We start from the raw sequence: 15,533 nt of genomic DNA on the forward strand, positions 1-15,533 counted from the left end.
TTTTGCTGCTTTTAAGATTCTCTCTTTGTATTTAACCTTTGGCATTTTAATTATGATGTGTCTTGGTGTGGGCCTGTTTGGGTTCCTGGTTTTGGGGACTCTCTGAGCTTCCTGGGGTTGTATGTCTATTTTCTTCACCAGGTAAGGGAAGTTTTCCATCATTATTTCTTAAAATAGCTCTTCAACGTCTTGTTTTCCTTCCAGTACACCTATGACATGGATATTTTTACATTTAATAGTGTCCCATACACTCCTTAAATTATTATTATAGTCTTGGCATTTTTCTTGCCATTCTGATTGAGTGTCCTTGCCTTCCCCATCCTCTATATCAGTAGCTCAATCCTCTTTTCACTCTGTTGATTCCCTCTAATATACTCTTCATCTCAGATGTGTTCTTCGTTTCTGACTGGTTCCCTTTTATAATTTCCACTTTCATTGTTATATTTTTTATCTCTTTGTTAAAGTTCTTACTGAGTTCATCTACTCTTCCCCTAAGTTCATTGAGCATCTTTATAACTAATGTTTTGAACTTGACTCCATTATTCCTGGATCTCTATTCTGTTCTCTCATTTGGTTTCTGCTTCTTTTTTTCCCCTCCCATTTTGGATGCCTTTCTGTGTCTGTTTCTATGTACTAAGCAAAGCTCCTAAGTCTCCCCAACTTATTCGCGTGGCTTTGTGTAGTAGGTGTCCAGTGGCACAGTCCTGAGAGGGTTTCAGCTGCAGGCCAAGTTTAGCCCCCAGCTTGTGCCCTTCCAGGGCCACCTGTTAAGATTCAGTAAGCAATCCACAGATGCTGTGCTTATAGTTGCCTCAAGAGGCTTCGTCAGAAACCATGGTCAGCGGCCACCAGTGTGAGCCTTGGAGTTGGTTCAGCAAGGAACACTGGATTGGCTGAGGACACAACTGAATGTGACTTGGGTGGTGCTGCGAGTTGTTGTGGTGTGGGTCCAGACACTGTGAGGGGGGAGGGCTCAACAAAGGAACAATGGATACCACTAGCACTTCTTTCCTGGATAAACCCTCACCTCTGGCCCTTGCTCCAACAACTCAGTGACCCCTATAAGTCCCTGGTGCCCTCTCTAGCAGCTGACCCGGTGCTGGCGCTCAGAGCAAGGAAATTGGTCATTGGGAAAGTCCGCTCGCAGACCAGCCCCTTTAAAAGGCATCTGTAGCTGCTGGCTGCAGCTGCTGCAGCCTCTGTCCCACTCAGCCACAGGACTGGTCAGCCTTGTGTCTTCACCCCCTCCTACCTTCTACCATTGCAGGGTGATTTCTTATTTCTTTCCATAGTTGTAGTGCTTCTGTTCATTCTGTTTGCTCCGTGTTTCTGTCAGAACTTTGATGTGGTCATAAGAGGGATAAACAAAGCCTCTATCATCTATGCCATTCCTCTCCGTCCTGATCTTTTTAATGTCTCCATAGTTTTACTGTTTCCAGAATGTCATATAGTTGTAGCCTGTAAGGACACGAATCCTATCAGAGCTCTATGCTTATGATATTATTTAACCTTAATCATTTCCTTACTCTAGATCCAGTCACATTGGGGGTTGGAACTGCAACATATGAATTTGTGTAGAACACAATTCATCCATAGCAGGGTCACATTTTCCAATAAGCATTCAGTCCAAATATGTTTCTGCCCCTATAATTCCAGACTTCTGTAGCTCATAACGGCCAGCCATGACCCCACCAGCTATTTCTGATAATCATCTTAGAGTCTCATACTCAGTCCTACATTGATGTTCTAGATTCCTACACTGTACTCCAACTCTCATAACATTTGTCTCTGGCCTCTTTTGTTTTTGCCAACTTTATACATTCTTCCTGACATTTTGAATCTCAGCAACGCTGCATAGTTCTGGCTCTCTAATTAATTTTTTCTTGGAGCCCCTTGTGCCTTTGGGTGAAAATCTTCACTGAATTGTCATCAGAACAGTTCCCAGCACCCTACATATCTAGAGTTCCTTCTCAAAGTATGGGATACTTTTTCCCTCAAGATGGAGAAAAACAATGTGCTTGCATCCTCTCACTATCACATCTAAATTACAAATAAACTACAAAACAACCATCATTGAAACTCACCTATAGTATAGCTGAACAGAAGTCCTGAAACTAAGAATATACAGAAGAAGAAACTACGAGATTGGTAGAAAGGTCAGTGAGGCTGAACAGGATAGTGATTAGAAATTGGGAGGGATATCTTAGCAGCAGAAGTCCCCCCGAGGCATGAAAGGCCCCACACCCACACAAGGCTTTCCAGCCCAGGATTCTAGTGCGAGGAAGAGAAGTTCCTGCAACTTCTGGCTGTGGAAACTAGCGGAAATTGTAACTGAGTGAGAATGAGGGTGGCTAGAGTCTCAGCATCTTTTCATATATTTGCTGGCCATTTGTAAGTTCTCTAGAGAGAAGTGTCTGTTCAGGTTCTCTGCTGATTTTTTGATTAGATCATTTGGTTTTTTGTTGTTATTGAGTTATACGAGTTCTTTGTACATTTTGGATATAAGGCCCTTATCAGAGGCATTGCTTGCAAATATATTTTACCATTCAGATGGTTGTCTCTTTACCTTGTTGACAGTTTCTTTTGCTGAGCAGAAACATTTTAGTTTGATGTAATCCCATTCATTTATTTTTGCTTTTACTTCCTTTGTCTTTGAGATCAAATTCATAAAATCCTCCTTAAGACCAAGGTCTTTGAGTTTAGTTCCTATACTTTCTTCTATGCATTTTATTGATTCCAGTCTTATATTCAGGTCCTTAATCCATTTTGAGTTAATTTTGGTGTGTGGCGATAGACCACAGTCTAGTTTCATTCCTTTGCAGGTGGCTTTTCAGTTTTCCCAGCACCATTTATTGAAGAGGCTTTCCTTCCTCCACTGTATATTTTTGGCTTTTTTTTGTCGAAAATTATTGGCCCATATAAGTATGGGTTTACTTCTGGACTCTCAATTCTGTTCCAGTGGTCCGTGTGTCTGTTTTGCTGCCAATACCATGCAGTTTTGATTATTGTTGCTTTGTAGTATACTTTGAAGTAAGGCAGTGTGCAATGAGATTTTGATAGGGATTGCATTAAATCTGTATGATGCTTTAGGTAATATGGTCATTTTAACTATATTATTTCTTCCAATCCAAGAACAAGGAATGTCTTTCCATTTCTTTGTATCTTCTTCGATTTCTTTTAATAGAGTCTTGTAGTTTTCGTTATATAGGTCCTTCACATGTTTTGTTAGCTTTATTCCTAGGTATTTCATTCTTTTTGTTGCCATTGCGAAAGGGATTATTTTTTCCACTTCTTTTTCTGACACTTCATTATTAGAATATAGGAAAGCTATGGATTTTTGACAGTTGCTTTTGTATCCAGAGACTTTACTGTATTTACTTATTGTTTCTAGTAGTGTTCTTGTGGAGTCTTTAGGGTTTTCTATATAGAGAATCATGTCATCTGCAAATAGTGACAGTTTGACTTCTTTGTTTCCTATTTGGATGCCTTTTATAGCTTTCTCTTGCTTGATTGCACTCACTAGGACCACCAATGTTATATTGAATAACAGTGGTGATAGTGGACAGCCTTGTTTTGTTTCTGATCTTAGAGGGAAGGTTTTCAGTTTTTCTCCATTAAGTATAATGTTGGCTGAGGGGCATATATGGCCTTTATTATGTTAAGGTACTTTCCTTCTATACCAATTTTGTTAAGTGTTTTGATGACAAATGGATGCTGTATCTTGTCGAAGGCTTTTTCTGCATCTATTGATATGATCATATAATTCTTATTTATTAATTTGTTTACATGGTGTATCACCTTAATTGATTTGCATATGTTGAACCATCCCTGTGCTTGTAGGATGAAGCCCCCTTTATCGTGGCGTATAAACCTTTTAATATGTTGCTGTATTCAGTTCACTAGCATCTTATTTTGAATTTTTGGATCTGTGTTCATGAAAGATATTGGTCTGTAGTTTTTTTTGTGTGTGTTATCTTTACCAGGTTTTGGTATCAGAGTAATAATGGCCTCATAAAATGAGGTGGGAAGTATTGCCTCCTCTTTGATTGCTTGGAAGAGTTTGAAGAGAATAGGTATTAAATCTTTTTTGAATGTTCGGTGGAATTCACTGGTGAAGCCATCTGGCACTGGACTTTTACTTTTTGTTAGGTTTTTGATGATTGTTTCAATTTCCATGCTGCTAATCGGTCAATTTAGATTTTCCATATCTTCTTGATTCAGTGTAGGAAGATTGTATTTTTCTAAGTACTGGTCCATTTCTTCTAGGTTATTAAATTTCTTATTATTTACTTTTTCATAGTATTCTTGCACGATCCTTTGTATTTCTGCAATGTCAGTCAATTTCCCCTCTTTCATCCCTGATTTTGTTTATTTCTGTCATTTCTCATTTTTCTTTAGTGAGTCTAGCCAGGGGTTTTTCAATTTTATTAATCTTCTCAAAGAAACAACTCCTTGTTGTGTTTATTTTTCTATTGTTTTTTGTTTATTTGTTTTCAATTTCATGTATTTCTGCTCTAATTTTGACGATATCTTTCCTTCTGCTTATTTTAGGCCTCATTTGTTCTTCCTTTTCTAGTTTTTTAAGATGAAGCATTAAGTTGTTTATTTGGGCTCATTCTGGTTTTTGGAGATAGACCTGTAATGATATGAACTTTTCTCTTATGATCACTTTCGCCGTGTCCTAAAGTTTTGATATGTTGTACTATCATTATCATTCATTTCTATATATCTCTTCATTTCTCTTTTTATTTCTTCTCTGACCTAGTTATTCTTCAGTAGCATGTTGTTTAATCTCAATGTATTTGTGTTTCTTCCTGATTTCTTTCTGCAGTTGATCTCTAGTTTCAAAGCATTATGATTAGAGAGTATGTTTGGTATGATTTCAACCCCCTTATATTTGTTGAGGCTATCTCTGTGTCCCAGTTTGTGGTCGATCCTTGAGAATGTTCCATGTGCACTAGAGAAGACTATAAGCAGCTATTTTGGGATGGAAGGCTCTGTAAATGTCAATTATGTCCAGTTGGTCTAATGAGTCATTAAGGATGTTCTTTCCTTATTGATTTTCTGTTTGGATGATCTGCCCATATCCGACAGTGGGGTGTTTATGTCCCCTACTACGATAGTGTTTTGGTTTGTTTCTCCCTTTAGTTCTGTTAGTAATTCCTTTACACATTTCGGGGCTCACCGATTGGGAGCATAGATATTAATAAGTGTTATGTCTTCTTGTTGCATGATTCCCTTTATCACTATGAAGAGTCCCTCAGTATCTTTCTTTCCCTTTTTGATTTTGAAATCTATTTCATCTGATATTAGTACCACTACTCTCACTTTTCTATGAATGCCATTTGCTTGAAATATCATTTTCCACCCTTTCACTTTGAGTCTATATTTGTCTTTGGAGCTGAGATGTGTCTCCCGGAGGCAGCATATGGTTGAGTTTTGATTTTTGATCCAATCTGCAACTCTGTGCCTTTTTATTGGTGAGTTCAGTCCATTTACATTTAGGGTGATTATTGAAACATGAGGTCTTCTCATAGTCATTTGCTCTTTTGTTTTCTGGTAGCTTGGTGTTTCCATTGCTTCCTCGTCTTTGTGTTTCTGTTTTCTTTATTTTGTTCGGCTGTTGTGGATTTTGCCTCCGCTTCTTCTTGTTTTATATTATCTTTGGTTCTGAACCTTTGACGTGTGGTTACCATTATGCTTATGAAAAAGATAGTAATATATATACAGTCATCCATTTCCTTCTGCATGCACCTTATCTCCTTTCCCCTTTGTGAATTTGGATCTTTGAATCTTCCTCTTTTCAGTCATTGTTATCTCAATTTTTTCCTATGTATGATGAACGTTCATTACTATCTTGCTATAGCAAATCTCTTCTTATTTTAAGTTTATAATGCTCTCTTCCTAGTAAGGATTGCACTCCTCTGCTTTTATCAGCCTGCTAGTCACCTTACACCTAATTATGTTTTTTGTTTGTTTGTTTGTTTGTTTTGATATTTTGTTTTAGGTGAGCTGACCCCTTTCAGTATTTCCTGTAGTGCAGGCCTTGTAGTGAAGAATTCCCTCAATTTTTGTATGTCTGGAAACTCTTAATTTCTCCTTCACATATAAAGGAGAGCTTAGCCGGATACATTATTTGAGGCTGTTAGGTCCTTTCACTTAATAGTTTAATATTTGATTCCATTTCTTTCTGGCTTGTAAGATTTGCTTTGAGAAGTCTGAGGATAATGTAATGGGTTTTCCTTCATAAGTTACCATCTTCTTTTCCCTACCTGCCCTGAAAATTCTATCTTGTCATTGATTTTTGATAACTTTAATAAAATGTGACTTAGTGAAGGCCTTTTGGGGTTGAGATAATTGGGTGTTCTGTTGACTTCTTAAATTCCAAGCTCCAGTTCATTCCTTTGATTTGGGAAATTCTCATTCATTATTTGTCTGAAAATGCTTTCTAGTCCCTGTTTCTTTTCCTCACCTTCGGTAATGCCCATTATTCTTATGTTTCCTCTTCTGATGGTATCATCTAGTTCTTGTTTTTCTCTTTCATTCTTTTTAATTCTTCGATTTCTCTCTTCTTCCTTCTGACTTATTTGTAGATTTCTGTCTTTGATATTACTGATCCTTTCCTCCATTTCGTTGACTCTGTTTCCCAAGCTTGCTATTTCATTTTTCAACTCTTGTAGTGTGTTCTTCATCTCCAGAAGTGCTATTTGGTTCCTTTCGATGGTTTCGATCTCCTTGCTCTGCTCATCTAGTTGTTTTTTCAATTCCTGAAATTGTTGGCTTGAGCTGTTTTGGATCTCACTGAGTTTTTTCAGAAGTACCATCAAGAATTCTCTGTTATTTAAGTTGCATATTTCTATGTATGTAAGCCTATTTTCTGGAGATTTTTCTCTTTATGAGATGCCTTGTCACCTTGGTTGTTCATAGTGTTTAATGGACTATTTCTGCACCTGGTCATTAATGGAAGTGTATTGTGTTGTTTTTCCAGGAAGAAGGTTTATTAAATAAAGGTCTCTTTTTAGCCTGCTGCAATGAAGGTGTTTTTCTTTTGGTTTCCAGTAGGTGGCATCTAAGTCTCTTGGATACCTGCTTTATATAAAGCTTAAACGCCTTTTTTATTTTCTTGTAGCTATTTAATCAGGCTCACTACCCTCAGTTTCAGTTTCTGTTAATGTTAGCAACAGTTTCGGTAGCGCTTGCTCAGATTCTTCTGGGGCTCCCCAGTGATTGGTCTCAGAGAGTATGGCGGGAAGGGCCCTCTGTGTCGGTTGGTGGGAGCTGTGGCTCAGCCTCAGTTTTGCAATCAGGGCTGGTCAAAAGCAACTGTCGTTTCTCTGCTGTCCCATACTACTTCTCTGCTCTCTGCCCTGATGACTGGACCCTGCTGCTGGCTGCTAGAAATTCTGACACTTCTAGGCAAGCTGATAAAAGAAGTCGCTGCACCTTCACCCCTCCCCCTCCTCCTGTAAGGAGCTCTGGCGACTGCGAGGGGCAGCTTCTTTATTTCTCCGAGTCCACTGCCCGACATCTGGGGTTCTGTCCTGTGTTAGCTCTTATGCACAGATCACACACTCAGATGAGCTGTTGTGCAGTTTGGGTATTTTTTGTTGCGTTTTAGATATTCAGGTTATTTTTGTTTCAGGGGGAGAGATCTGAGAACATCTCTCACCCTGCCATGTTTCCTCTACAATCCCACCATTTATTTTTAAAAACAGTATCACATCATTCAGACACATCACTTAGAAATTTAATTCAAAAAGTGGGGATTCAGGAGTTAATTTGATGTCAATTCACATCAAATTCATACTATGAGAGTTTTCTATTTTATAGTCTCTCCTACCTGGAACAGCTATCCTGCATCTTTCTACCTCATTTTGTCCCATCTTAAAATTAATTTCTTTTTTTGCTCTATCGCTGTACTTTTTAATTTCTCTTGTCTTCTATTATTATTTTACATTTTTAATCTGTGTGGTTTGAGGAACAGTCTATTTGAAAGGCATTAACAAAAAAGTTTTATGGCCAAAACAGCACACCCTTGGCAGCAAAGCAACCCATGCCACCTACTTAGCAGATTATAGAGTATTCTTAGCATTTTTTTTCAAAACTCTTATGAACGTGGCCCTAAAAACTTAGCAAGACTCTTACCCTAAGATGTTAGAGAACACTGATAATAAAGATGCAAATAAATTCATGGGTATGGAAGATTCACCCATAAATGTGAAGATGTTATAATTTATTCATGAAAATTCCAAAGTACCAAATATAGCAAGCACACTAGGACAGCACTTCTCAAATTTTAATGTGCACATGAATCACCTGGGGATCTTTTTAAATGTAGATTCTGATGCAGTAGTTGTGGGGTGAGGCCTGAGTTTCTGCATTTCTAACATGCTCCCAGGTGATGCTGATGCTGATGATCTGTTGATCACACTCTGCGAATAGTCTCAGTAAACACAATAGATAATAAAGGCTACTTTAGGATTTATTTATTTACATCTTCTTTGTTCCAAGAAAATATTGTTGTCATTTATAAAGTTATGGGCAATAAAGCAAGATACAAAATAAATAAAGGAGAAAATTGAGATGGAAGAAGTGGAAAGGAAAAAAACATAAGTCTGGGAGAATCAGTTGACACAGGAAATGCAAATTATCATGCCCTGAACAAGTGCTAGAGAAGGGAAAGCATTTCTGTGCTTTTTTATGACCAGAATAAAATTTTGAAAACTCGATCTGTTACAAGTCTTACAGTGTTTGTGAGATAAAACCTTCTCAATGATCAGCAGAAGTTAGTGGCACTGAGCACCAGGGGCATCATTTCCTGCACGTAACCATGCAAGAGGCCCCAAGTAAAGCAGTCAGCAACATTCTTAAATATATTCTGAGAGGAAACAGAATGGTGAACTCTCAGGTTTTATTTTTTTAAATAATGTATACATCTGTGTAGGCCAATATCACAGTGCTGAAGCATAGATTTAAGCTTTCTGATGCTCTGGCTTGTTTCAAGGATAAGATTTAGGATCTCCAGCATGGAAGGACTACATATCCTTCAGTATGAATTATTTATACAGAGATAAATCATATGTCTATGTAGCCAGCTCAGAAAAATATTTGAGTAACAGGATGCATAAAAGGATATGGAATGGTTTTGTTCAAAGCAGAGGACAAATCCTCCACTAGGTACAGCCTGACAAGATTTGCTAAGATGTAGACTAACTGGTCTTTTAATTATCCATCCTATCACCAATTTCTAGAATATATATGAGAAGCCTAGATAGTCACTAGAGTGATCTTTGAAGGAAACTTCCAGAAAAGAAATGTGGAATTTTCCCCCTCTTGTGGGGAAGGGTAAGGGTTTCTCCTGCCCAGTAAAATTTAAATTCTCAAGAGAAGCACTTGGTTAAAGACTGCTTCAGACTCTCACAGAAATGCCCAATGTTGTTTTTTGAGTATTTTAGACAGTGGCATGCTATTAAATGCTTAACAACCTGCTCTCTGGAAAGGGAATGGGGGGAAGCCCTGATTTGTAGCATTTGCTGATAATTTTTGTGGTGTAAATATTCTCATCATGGCCAATTTATAACTACGAGCCTGAAGTCCATATTTTGGCTATTATAAATAATGCTACAATGAACATATGATTGTACATGTCTCTTTGAAGTAGTGTTTTGGGTTTCTTTGGATAAATACCCAGAAATGGGATAACTGAATCCTTCTTTGTCTCTTGTTATAGCCTTTGTTTTAAAGTCTATTTTGTATGGTATAAGTATTGCTACCTCAGCTTTTTTGTTTGTTTTCATTTTCATAAAACATCTTTTTCCATCCCTTTACTTTGTGTGTCTTTCGATCTGAAGCGAGTCTCTTATAGGCAGCATATGTAAGGGTCTTGTTTTCTTTTTTAAAAAATTAAATTTATCGTGGTAACATTGGTTAATGCAATTATATAACTTCCAGGTGTACATTATCATTTGACATATGTATATTCTATTGTGTGTTTACCACCCAAAGTCCAATTTCCTTCAACTACCATATATTTGATCCCCTTTACCCACTTCACCCTCCCCCTAACCCTTATATTTGACGCCCTTTACCCCGTCTACATCCCCTCTCCTCCCCCACCCCACTAGTAACCACTAGTCTATAGTCCTCTGGTAACCACTAGTCTATAGTACATGCCCATGAGTCTCTGTTTGTCCTGCTCATTTGTTGCTTTTAGGTTTATACCCCATATATAAGTGATATCATGTGATTTTCAACTTTTTCAGTCGGGTTATTTCACTTAGCATGATTATCTCGAGTTCCATCTATGTTGCGAAAATGGATCTTATTTTCTTATCCATTACCTTCTACCTTTTGATTGGAACACCTAAAACATTTGCATTCAAAATAATTGACATATATGTAGTTATTGCCATTTTCTTATTTATATTTTTGATCTTTTTTGTCCTTTTTCTTCTTTTTAAAGAAGTCCATCCAATATTTCCTGTAATATTGGCTTGGTGTTGATTAACTCTTTTAGCTTTTTTTTTTTTTTTTGGTCTAGGAAGCTCTTTATCTATCCTTTGATTCTAAATGATAGCTTTGCTGGGTAGAGTAATCATGCTTGTAGGTCTTTTCTTTTCGTCACTTTTTGGCTTACAAGTTTCTATTGAGAATTCAGCTGACAGGCTTATGGGAGCTTCCTTGTAGGTAAATAATTGCTTTTCTCTTGCTGCTTTTAGGATTCTCTCTTTGTCTTAACCTTTGGTATTTTAATTATGATGTATCTTGGTATGGTCCTATTTGGGTTCATCTTTTTGGGACTCTTTTTGCTTGCTGGGGTTGTATGTCCATTTCCTTCACCAGGTTAGGGAGTTTTCCAACATTATTTCTTCAAATGGGTTTTCAATTCCTTGCTCCCTCTCTTCTCTTTTTTGGTCTCCCAGTCTTAATAAAGTAGTCTTATGTAGTGGGTGTTCTGTGGGACCCAGTGGCAAAGTCTTTCTGGTCACCTGAGTCAGATGTTCCAGGTGTGTCCCTTATATGGGATGTGTGTGCCTTCTTGTTGTAGTTGAGCCTTGGTTACTGTTTGTATGTCAATGGGAGGGATTGACTCTCTGGCTGATTGGTTGTGGGGACTGGCCAGTAACTATAGTGAATGAGTGGTTGTGCAGGTGCTAACCCTATGAAGCAGAATTGGCTTTAGAAAGGTTCTTGTTCTATCCACTTTGTCTTTTGGGTGTGTCATCCTCAGATGTGGCCCCAGGAGGTGCTCTGGCTTAGAACTAAGCTGGCCACTGGGCGTGCAGGCTAGAGCCTTCTGGCAGGGGCCTCGCTGCAGGCTAAGTTCAACTGCAGCTTGTTCCTTGAGTGGAGTCACCTGGCATGAGCCAACAAGCAATCTTCAGATAGCCACCACCAGCGCTGGGCTTGGAGGTATCTCAACAGGCCCAGCCATTAACCGAAGCTGGCTGCCGGTAGAGCCAGACTCAGCAAGAGGTATGGGGCTCCTGGGGCTGTGTACTGCTTTTTTGGGTTTCGTGAACCTTTGAGTGATTTTAGGAAAGTTTGCAGCATGAATCAAGACAAGTTGTTTGTATGAAAAGCCACTGGAAGTGTCTTGTGTGAGCCCGCAATTTGAGTGGGGTAGAGTCTTAGAGCAGGGTGACCAGTGGTAGCCAGATTGATGGAGACTCATATCTGGTGGCTGCCAGCATCTGCACACTGGGAGAAGGTTGAGTGCAACAAAGGAACAATTATTTCTGCCAGCACTTTTGTCTGGGAGAAAACTGCCCTTCTAACCCTTTCCCTGAACCCAGACAACTCAGTATGTACATAAAGATGAATATTTCCAATGTGGGTTTCTTCTTTTTTTTTTTTTTCCTCCCCATATGATCTAGGCACCTCCCAAACTGCTGCCCCTGTACTGGAGCTCAGAAAAAGCAAGTCTGTCAATGAGTAAGTCCAGGTGTGGGCCCCTTTAAAAGAATGTCTGTGACTTCACTGGCCCTCCGTCTCATTCAGCCACAAGCTCCACTGTTTTATACAACTAGAAGTTGTGGAGACTTCTTTTCCCAGCACTAGAACCCTGGGCTGGGGAGCCTAGTGTGGAGCTGGGACCCCTTGCTCCTTCGGGCGGAATCCCCACAGTGAACAGAGCCATCTCAATTCTCAACCACCACACATAGGTATGGGACCAGCTCATTCTATGTCTGCCCCTCCTATCAGTCAAGGTGGCCTCTTCTGTTTGTCCCTAGTTGTAGGACTTTTGTTCAGCTAGACTTCAAGTGACTCTCAATGATGGCTTTTCTGTAATTTAATTGTAATTCTGATCTCATTGTGAGAGGCAGCAAGCACAGTGTCTACTTACTTTTTTTCTTTTTAAAAGTCCAGTTACCTTGGAGCTTATTTAAGCTAAGAGAAAAAAGTCATAATGTTTTTATGCAATACGTACTTGGTTCTTTAAATAATAATTGTGACAAATATCAAAGAATTAAGTAATGCTGCACTGTGATCCATACAAAACACCACATTTTGCGTTGTACATAATTTAAAGAAATATCTCAAACATTTTTCAAAATACTGATATAGCCAATACATAGAGGCATGCCTTAGGTGTGCACAGGAATGCAATTTAGAGAGAAAAAAAAAAAAAGAAACCCACATTGGAAATATTCATCTTGAAAATCACTGAACAAGAAAACAACAGTAAAATGCCATACCAATTTTACACAGCTTCTATGAGTACCTTGACTTAAATCCAAGAGCAAAAGTTAAAACTCTCCTCTTCTATTTTTGGTAAACAACTGCATGGTAAACTCAGATGATTTTTCCTCCTGAATTTTACCTGGGAGTGGCCTTTTAAATTTTTTATTTAAAAGAGGGCAGGTTTGGCACTTTTATACTGGTGTCAAGATGTTAATATTTCCTTGGATCTCAGGAAGATTCATGTTCTTTACAACTGATAAAGCACAGGATGGAGCTCCTGCTAAGCCAGCCTCAGATTTCTCCAGTTTATTTTGTGCATCAATTTGTGTAACAATCTCATTCATGTTGGTCTCCAATATAATCTCCCATCACCATTTCTACAAGAATATTGTGAACCTTGTCTACATGGAAAATTAAATCCAGTTCACAGATATTTTCAAAACACTTCTCTAATGTTTCCACAAATACTTGAATTAGATCTAAAATTCCAAGTTCACTTTCTGAAGAATCCACACAGAAGACAAATTATAACATTGCATAGTGTCTACAAATCAGTTTGTTGTCAGATCCTCCAATTAATAATCCTCCTTCTAGGAAATTACAAACATTTTCATCTCTCAGATACCAAATAGAATGTCTCCCTGATTTGCTGTTGTGTATTTTCACTGTAAGGCTGGTAGAACTTGGAGCGCTGCAGCTTCCCGTGGTTCTTGAAGATGAGGATCACCTTGATAATGGCTGAGCCAGACTGACTGGATGCGTACTGGGGGCCAGGGCCTAACTCTGTCATCCTGACCAGAACTGAAATGAAGTTTAATGTCTAGAATGTTTATTAGGGAGTGCCCTTGGGACCAACCCTTATGAAGGGAAAGGAAGATATGGAAGTGGGCATGTGGAAAAACTGAGCTGCAATTCCTGCACAGTGACAGACTTGACTGATCCTACATGGAGCCCTCGTGCTAGACATGATCTTTCAGGATCATCCCCCTTTGAAATGAGATGGCCAAGCCTCATACTTTCTACATGAGTTGATCACTGGATGTAGTCCACCTTGGGAAAGATATGACCTTGGTGGCATGGCACCTCAAGGTGCTGACACTGAAAATTGTCTGACCTTAGCACTTCCAGAAGCTAGGACAATAAGTTCTTTAATGAAGGCGGATCTAGATGGTGCATGACAGTGTTACACTGCACTTTCAGTTTGAAGTCTTTTTCTCTTTAGAAATTTTCATGAGCTTGTTCTTCTAGATGTTCTGCTTTCCTCTGGCTATTTGCATAGATGATTCATTCTCATTCTTCAGAAATCAGCTAAAATATCAATGCCACAATGAAGCCTTCCTGGTTTCCTTCTTCATACTTCACAATTTATGATTACATATCTGTTTATTAATTTACCATTTCCCAATGATGCTGAGAGATCTATAAAGGCTGGAAGCACATAAATTTGATTTGCTTCTCTTTACCACCACTAAACATGGGTCCCAGTCCATAGCAAGGCCCCAATAAGTTGTCTAAAAGTGAATGAATAACAGGATGAATGGTTAAAATGAAATGTAATAAATCTGGATTTGTCATATAGAACTTCATTTTGTGGCAGTCACAGAAAACCAGAGATAATCTAATGTATGTGGTGTGATGCAATCTCCTTAAGTAAGTGGGTTCAGGGAGTGGAAAATTCAATAGACTTTGAGGTCAAGAAAAGACAAGCCTGTTGTTGAAGATGTATTTTAGTCTGCTCAGGCTGCCATTGCAAAATACCATGGAGTGGGTGGCTTAAATCACAGAAATTAATTTTCTCACAGTTCTGGAGGTTGGAAGTCCAAAATAAAGGTGCCAGCATGATCGAATTCTGGTGAAGGCTTTCTACCTGGCTTGTGGACAGCTGCCTTTTTGCTGTGTCCTCACATGGTGGGGAAGAAGAAAGAAGAAGAGAGGGAAATAAGAAGAGAAGGGGAAGAGAGAGAGAGGGAAAGAGAAAGAGGGATGAGAGTAGAACGAGCTTTTTGGTGTCTCCTCTTGTAAGGGTATAAATCCTATTATGGGGACCTCACCCTCATGATCTCATCGAAACCTAATTATCTCTCAAAGTTCCCATCTCCAAATATCATTTGGAGATTGCAGGTGAGGGCTTAAATATATAAATGGGCGGCATAATTCAATCTACAGCAAAAGGCAATACATTTTGCATTGTTTGTTTACAAACTCTTGCATTGTTTGTTTCAAAGACTCAATAAAAGTGCTCAAGGAATAATATCACCACACATTGTTTGAAATACTAAATGTATACTCCTTAAGACAACATGTGCTATTGGTAATTGAATATGAACAACATATCAACCTTTGAGATAGCAATTTTCAAATGTTCATGTACATTAAAATCTTCTGGGAAATCTGATTAAAATGCAGATTCTTGGACTCCATAGCTGGTACTTCTGCATTTTTAATCAGAACCTTAGGTGATTCTGCTATAGATGAGTGAGAATTACATTTTGAGGAATACCTGACTAGTTATGTCAGCAATAACTGAGTCCTACAAACTGAGTAAACTTTCTGCTGCCTCCTTTTCTTGGCATGACTGCAAGGGCACTGCAGAATTTATAGAGTGTCTAGTGAGTGTTTATAGTTGTGCTAGATGCTTAACCAAGAGAGAGAGAGAGAGAGAGAGAGAGAGAGAGAGAGAGAGAGAATGAGAGAGAGAGAGAGAAATACAAATGGTGCAAAAGGATTTGCTTGGGTTTAGGGAAGAGTTGGTGGGCAGCTCTAGGAGAGCCAGGAGGTAGGTGCAGCCTAACATAGCACAATCGCCGAGTAGATAAACATAATGACTTCAAAAAATTTTTAATCTTTAT

General features: G+C 38.7%; 1 pseudogene; it reads right to left on the minus strand.

Annotated features, from left to right (window-relative positions):
- Positions 1 to 12,846: 12,846 nt before the first annotated feature.
- On the minus strand, positions 12,847 to 13,474 carry LOC105305467 (annotated as a pseudogene).
- Between the last annotated feature and the right edge of the window lie 2,059 nt (positions 13,475 to 15,533).

The sequence above is a fragment of the Pteropus vampyrus genome, unplaced genomic scaffold (genome assembly GCF_000151845.1).
Source record: "Pteropus vampyrus isolate Shadow unplaced genomic scaffold, Pvam_2.0 Scaffold387, whole genome shotgun sequence".
Classification (NCBI taxonomy): domain Eukaryota; kingdom Metazoa; phylum Chordata; class Mammalia; order Chiroptera; family Pteropodidae; genus Pteropus; species Pteropus vampyrus.